Here is a 6,888-nt window from a genome sequence, read left to right as displayed (position 1 = left end):
GGGTAAAACATGGCCATTCTCTAGACAGCAAATTGTACTAAAACAGTGACATGCGCATCGAAACAGCTGGTGAGTCAAGTTTTTAGTCTTGTGATTGATGGCTTTCTGGAAGCTATTAACATGCAACTCTCTATCTAGGTGTTACTGAAGTAATGCATTTGCTCAAGACCTCAGAGCCATGAGGTCTTTTTCTTTTTGGAGGCCCCCTTGACCTTCTTTATTCCTCCTGGGTCAGGGAGCAGGTCATCCTCAGGGTTTCCTTGAATAGTTGAAGTTTTCCTAATTCATTGAGGGTTGCTGGAGCATTCCGCAGATCTGCTCCCAGGATATTGAGAACCTTGCATATGGACGGCTGGTGTTTTATTAACACTTGAGACCTCAGGAAAATGGGAGAGAGGTTGTTTCCTTATATGGGCTGTAGGTGCAATAACAATCCAAAACACAAGTATTCTGTTAGGAAAATGTCCTCCTCTGTTATGGTAAAACTATCTACTTAAACTAAAAACTTGGATCTATTGTTTATGGATTTAGTTTAATAGTTTTAAGCGATCCTGAAAAGTTGTGACTGGTTTTGAGTGAAGACTCAAACCCCTGCTAAAAAAAAACAATAGACACCATCACAGAAAATCTATTGGTTTTATTGGGTTTTTTATTGGTTCTAATGGAATATGGCCCAAAACACACTAGCCTACAGTGTAGTGGTTTTAATGGTAAAAAAGCTATTGGTATTTTAATGGAAACCATTAGAATTTTCTGCAATGGTTTTATTGTTTTTTCAGCAGGGACATTTGATTCAATGGCGTATAATGCTCTTAGACAGACTGGGTGTAGTCAAAGAAGCCAACAATGAAATGTAAATTTTGTCTATACAAAAGGGGTCGATCACATCAAACGCGTTTATGGCAGTTGCAGGCGCCTTTTGAATGTTATTCTACCTGTATGGCCAGGGAGCACGCACTTTTGAAGGAGCGCTGACTGGAAAAGCGCCCGACGTCATTCACGTCTTTCAATTGTCCAATCGAATGAAGGGAGATGCGGGCCTTACGTTGCGCCGACAGGAGTTTACAGTTGCTTGAAAGAACCGGACTCCACTCACTCACTGTCTTCTGTGTGTTTGTGCGCCTCTCACCCTCAAACAAGGTCAGAGCAAGTGTACTCTTTTTAAAGTTTCTGCGAATATGAAAGTTAACAGCAAAAGTGCGCTCACGCTTCAATATTTGATTGACAAGGCAGCTGACTCGGCGGTTGCCTAGCAATATAAAAGCCGCTTCGCACGGCTCTTTTTTTAAAGGTGCCCTTCCTCAGTCGTTTTTATTTTTTATACTGTTGTCTGAGGTCAACTCATAACGTTTGTGTCATTTTTACATCTAAAAACAGCAAAAGCAATAAGTAATAGGTCATTTTGTACCCTGGTTTTTAGGCTGGTTTGAGAAATTATCTGTTTTGATGGGCGGGCCGCATAGAGACAGAGCGCAGCGCGTCATAACCTGAAAACCACGCCCACCGGGGGGAAAGCAATCCAACCGTCTCCATTGACTTTGTATTGCGAGAAGCCACCTCCTTGTCATTTCTGGCTTATAACAAAAAACTGAATAATGCCTAAAAGCTGCTGTGTGACAATATGTACAGCTAACAAGCCAAAAAAAACAGAAATAAGTTTTTATAAGCTGTCGAGCCGTAAAACCCAGTCTTTAAGGAGAATAAAGTGGATCGCCGACTACGTTTCCCGCTAGTGGACGCAGTTCTACTAATAGAAGTACTATGAAAAGTTGCCTGTTTCCATTTCTGTGTCTTTAAACGCTCGTTTTTTGAAGTTGAAAAAACGTATTCGTTTTTTTTGGGTTGTTAGATGTACACCATGTCACACAGCAGCTTTTAGGTATTAATCTGATTTTAAGTTTAAGCTGTAAATAAGTTTTTATAAGCTGTCAACCCCAAAAAACGAGCGTTTAAAGACACAAAAATGGATACAGGCAACTTTTCATAGTACTTCTATTAGTAGAACTGCGTCCACTAGGGGGAAACGTAGTCAGCCATCTGCTTTTTTCTCCTTAAAGACTGTGTTTTACTGCTCGACAGCTTATAAAAACTTATTTCTGGGTTCTTTGGCTTGTTAGCTGTACATATTGTCACACAGCAGCTTTTAGGCATTATTCAGTTTTTGTTATAAGCCAGAAATGACAAGGAGGCGGCTTCTCGCAATACAAAGTCAATGGAGACGGTTGGATTGCGTTCCCCCCGGTGGGCGTGGTTTTCAAATTTGCATAACTGCGCTCTGTCTCTATTGACGACTTGGAAGTAAACGCCCACTGCTATGATTGGATAACAGTTTTTCGAAGTCAAACTAACTTTCAATACTTATTTAATCTCATCTGTGTAATCAGTTTACTGTTAACTGAGTGTCTTAAAGGACAAGTTCGGTATTTTACACTTAAAGTCCTGTTTTCAGATTGTTTATGACGAAATAGAACGGTTTTGACTGAAATTTGGACATATGATGCTGGCCCGAGAATTTTCGGGTGTTTCTTGTATCACCTCCCACCTCTAGAATGGGTTTGCACAGGAACAATCCTTCCTAAAATGCATTAAACTTTTGTTTACAAAGACGTGAAACTCACCGAGTGTTCAGGGGTGTTCACTGATATGCTCACACAAAAATCGCTGCAAAAGATGCTTTCCAACAGGTTTTATCGTAGTTTTGTCCAACTCTATTGACCTGTATTAGATGTGCTGTGAGGTACGGTAATACTCCGCGCCGGGACTTTTTTTGTATTCTTGCAAAGGCGGATTATCGCCACCAACTGGGCTGGAGTGTCTATTATTCAAGCTCTCAACGGAAGAATGTACGGGTGTGAGGCGTTTGGAAAAATAGGTCCACAAGTTTACAACAAATGCTAAAACACCTGTTGGAGGGCATCTTTTGCAGCGATTTTTGTGTGAGCATATCGGTGAACACCCTTGACCACTCGGTGAGTCTCACGTCTTTGTAAACGAAAGTTTAATGCATTTTAGGAAGGATTGTTCCAGTGCACCTATACAGCCATTGTAGAGGTGGGAGGTGAAACAACGATCACCCGAAAATTCTCGGGCCAGCATCATATGTCCAATTTCAGTCAAAACCGTTCTATTTCATCACAAAATCTGAAAACAGGGCTTTAAGTGTAAAATACCGAACTTGTCCTTTAAGACACAGTGTCTTTCTTACACACACAAGCGTGTGAAGCATAAATTTGCGTCCCTCGGAAGAGAAGTCACCGGCCGCCACTGTGACACATAGTACTAAAGTGTTTTACTCACATAAGCTGCGCCATTCTGTCCGGATACAATATTGATGGAGGAGCATTGCATTTTTATCGGATTCTCTCTTCAAATCCAGCGTTCTTCTGAACATCCAAACATGTAGCAACTGTTATGATTCCCTCGTTTAATAGGAATGATGTCTCTCGACGAAAAACAATGGCCCGAATACGGAACGGTTGACGTTCAGCAATCCTTGCTGTAACTTGTTATAAAAACTTACTAAACTACACGTCTCAAGTTGGAGAGCTCATGAATAGTAATAACCTCGATCAATTCCAGGTCACACTGATCAGCTTTTCTAACTGACCTGATTTCTCCACTTATTACTTTTCAGTGGCTAGAACTGACAGAGGAGGTAGAAGTTAATTTTCACATTCACGACACAACATGGTAAAAACGGTTTTATGTTGAAGGGCCCCTTTAAAGGCAGTGCGACGCACCTTGCGTTTCCAATTGTTAAAAAGCGTTTGGTGTGATTAGCCCCTCAGCAGTTTTTAGAATGTAGTGTCTCTCTGTGGTAATATTAAGCCAAGTGTCCCCAGAAATTAATAACTTTTTTATTTTAATTGCTGCCATATACTTTTTTGTCTTGAGAAATAGAGTGTTGCAACTGTACAACATACATCTTTTCCAAAATCTTCAGTCAGATAAATGCAATAGTTTATGTCAACCAGATTTTCCCGTTTGATGGTTTCCTGCTGTTGACCTCTCTGAATCAACGTTCTTATAGGATGATTTCATGGAGTGATGTCCAGCAGTGTCTATGTTTAGGCCTGCGGCTTTAGTGGCAGTGTGTTTTCTCTATACTGTGTTGATGTTGCCGTCCTCAGTGAACTACTGTAGGCCTACTGTATAATCTGAGTGTCGCAATCTAACTGTAGGGAGGCAAATGGTGCTTCCTTTGCCATGCACTGCTGGGGCTAGTCAGATAAATCAACTGTTAAACCAACAGCCAAAACAAACCGAAGCATCGTCCTTCTTTGTGGTTCTGTATGGGGGTAAAGTGTGGCTGGTGGAGCTCTGACCTTCATTCTATCATTTTGAGAAGGGACTGAGAATTGGGGCAGAGGACGAGTACATGTTTTTCCATACAGGTATGATTTACGCAGACAGCCAGTTGGCGACACCTAAGCTGTAAAGTTACTGTTAGCATTCCTTTGATAATGAGCTCTTTCAGTTAGCGTCTCATGTAAGGTATGTAAAGTGTAGATGAAAAAAACAGCAAGAATTTACACTTCACGTTTGCCATTTCTTGTGTGGGAGCTGGTGTTAAGTCAGAATCACTCAACTGGCTTTAGTTAAAGGAGCAGTAGACCCAAATTGGAAAATTCATCATTAATAGTCATTATTTTCTCACCTAACGTTGATCCAAATTTACACACGCGGTACCCTAAATCCAACCATCACAAATAAGTGCCTAACCTCAACTACAACCCCTAAACACAAATTTTTACCCTCAAGCAGCCCTTTAAAGGGGTGGACCACTATTATACTTTTATGCTGACTTTGCCTCCTTTCTGATGTTTAAAAACTCCTTAAAATTACTTTCAATCTTCTTCTATGATGATTGAGTGCTTGTTAGATCCTCATTCTATTTGTAAAAAAACATCCTTCTCCATCATTCAGTTTTCTTTTCAGCATGCAGCTGTTTGTACATGTTTTTTGGTTACTTGGACTGTCATCTACAATTCCACGATGTCTTAATTTGTGTCCAGAGCTGTGATGTGACGGATCTCCAGGTGTGCTGTAAGTGGGTGAGTAGCAGCATGACTAAGGAAAATCCAGTGGAAAAACAAACACTTCAGGGACACTGTCTTCAAAATGTGGATATGACTATTGTGGTCCTAGGCAGAAGCAGTTGTTGTATTGGAGAAGCTTTAAAAAGCTCTATGAACAATAATAAAATTCCTGACTTGATTGATGTTTTTGTCCCCAGGTGTATACAGTTTATAAAAAACAGAAATAATAATAATCTTTACCTAAATTTTGCAGCACTGGGGTAAAATCAAAATATTACAGTAAGAGCTCCCTAAGGTAAACAAATGGGATTTTTTTGTAGAAGTGGAAGCTTAACAGGGTCAAAAGAGTGCTCATAAATTGCCACTATGTCTCTTTAACTCCAAGACTGTTTTATGGTATAGTGGAAAAAGTAGGCAATGATTCAACCCTACAGTCCTTAAAAGGATCACTTTTGATTCAGTGTTTTAATAAATCTTTTAATTTTACTAAATGACAAATACATTAAAAATAGAGCAGAATATTTTAAGACACTAAATTGTATTTCACTCGATATCTGGTTGTAAACAATTGTCAAGAAATTGTTATTGTGGTTTATACATTGTTAAATGTGAAAGAAAATGTGTTGTTCCAATAATAACATAGAGATGTGTCTAGTTACAACACATTAAATGTGTTGTGCTTAACTAGACACAAATTGTGTTGTTTTAACATAAGTGTTTTAAGAGTGTACCATATTAAATTGCATAGCATCATATTTTTTTATTGCATCAGACTGCACTGTATCGTAAAGGCGTGAATTGCATCGTATCGCAGCGCATCGATAGCTGCTCATATGTATCTTTAATGTATTGTATCGTAGGCGATGCATCGAGATGCGTATCGCATCGGACCAGTTATAGAGATGCACATCCCTAGTATATAGATATTCACGTGTTAGTTCATGGTGTATTATTAATAAATGTTAAAAGTCATGACGTTTATAAATGTATTAGTAAATGTTACCACGAGCAAAGTTAGCACGAACTAAGATTAATAAATGCTGTAAACTTATTGTTCATTGTTAATTCAGCTAATGCAGTAATTGTTAAAGGCGCTCTAAGCAAATTCACTCGTTTTAGACCATAAAACACTTTTTGTTACATACATACAGCAAACATCTCCTCACTATCTGCTTGCTGCCTGTCCGCTGATCAAACTGTAAAAACGCGATCTCTGTAGACAGCCCAGGCTCCACAAACTGCAATACAAACAAAGTGGCTAAACGTACAAACAGAAACCATAACAAAGTGTTCCAGCCAATAAACGACAAGAAGGATTTGAGGGTGGGGGTTAGGCGCGTTCATGAAAGCACGGATGGGAGGGGGAGCGGGATGAGAACAGTCACTTTTTGTTGATGTTTGAAAACAGTTCAAACATCAACAAAAAGTGACGTCACACAGATTCGCTTAGTGCGCCTTTAACAAATACAACCTTATTGTAAAGTCTTGCAGAAAAATCTTTAAAAAATGGCTTCAATTGGTGAAACCGAAAAAGTCAGATTTTTACACTAAAAATGTTAACTTAAAGTGAGAAGTATTTTTAATTTAATCCAACTTAAACTTTCTACATTGTAGTTAAGCAATAATTTGAATAAAATATTCAAATATATATTCCATAAATCTTTGTTTTTCATTATAAATTGGATGCATCACCATTCAAGGTTTTACATTTGTGTGCATTTGTGTACATAAAGCATGTAGTGGGATCAGTTGTGCTCTGGTGGCTGTGTTGTTTGCATGACCCCTTGCAATAGACCTTGACTCATTATCTTCAGGCCTATGTGTACACAAAAGTTCTGTGCCTTTTTCT

Source organism: Misgurnus anguillicaudatus, chromosome 18 (genome assembly GCF_027580225.2).
Source record: "Misgurnus anguillicaudatus chromosome 18, ASM2758022v2, whole genome shotgun sequence".
Lineage (NCBI taxonomy): Eukaryota > Metazoa > Chordata > Actinopteri > Cypriniformes > Cobitidae > Misgurnus > Misgurnus anguillicaudatus.
The sequence above is the reverse complement of the archived record's forward strand: the minus strand, read 5'-3'. Positions refer to the sequence as shown.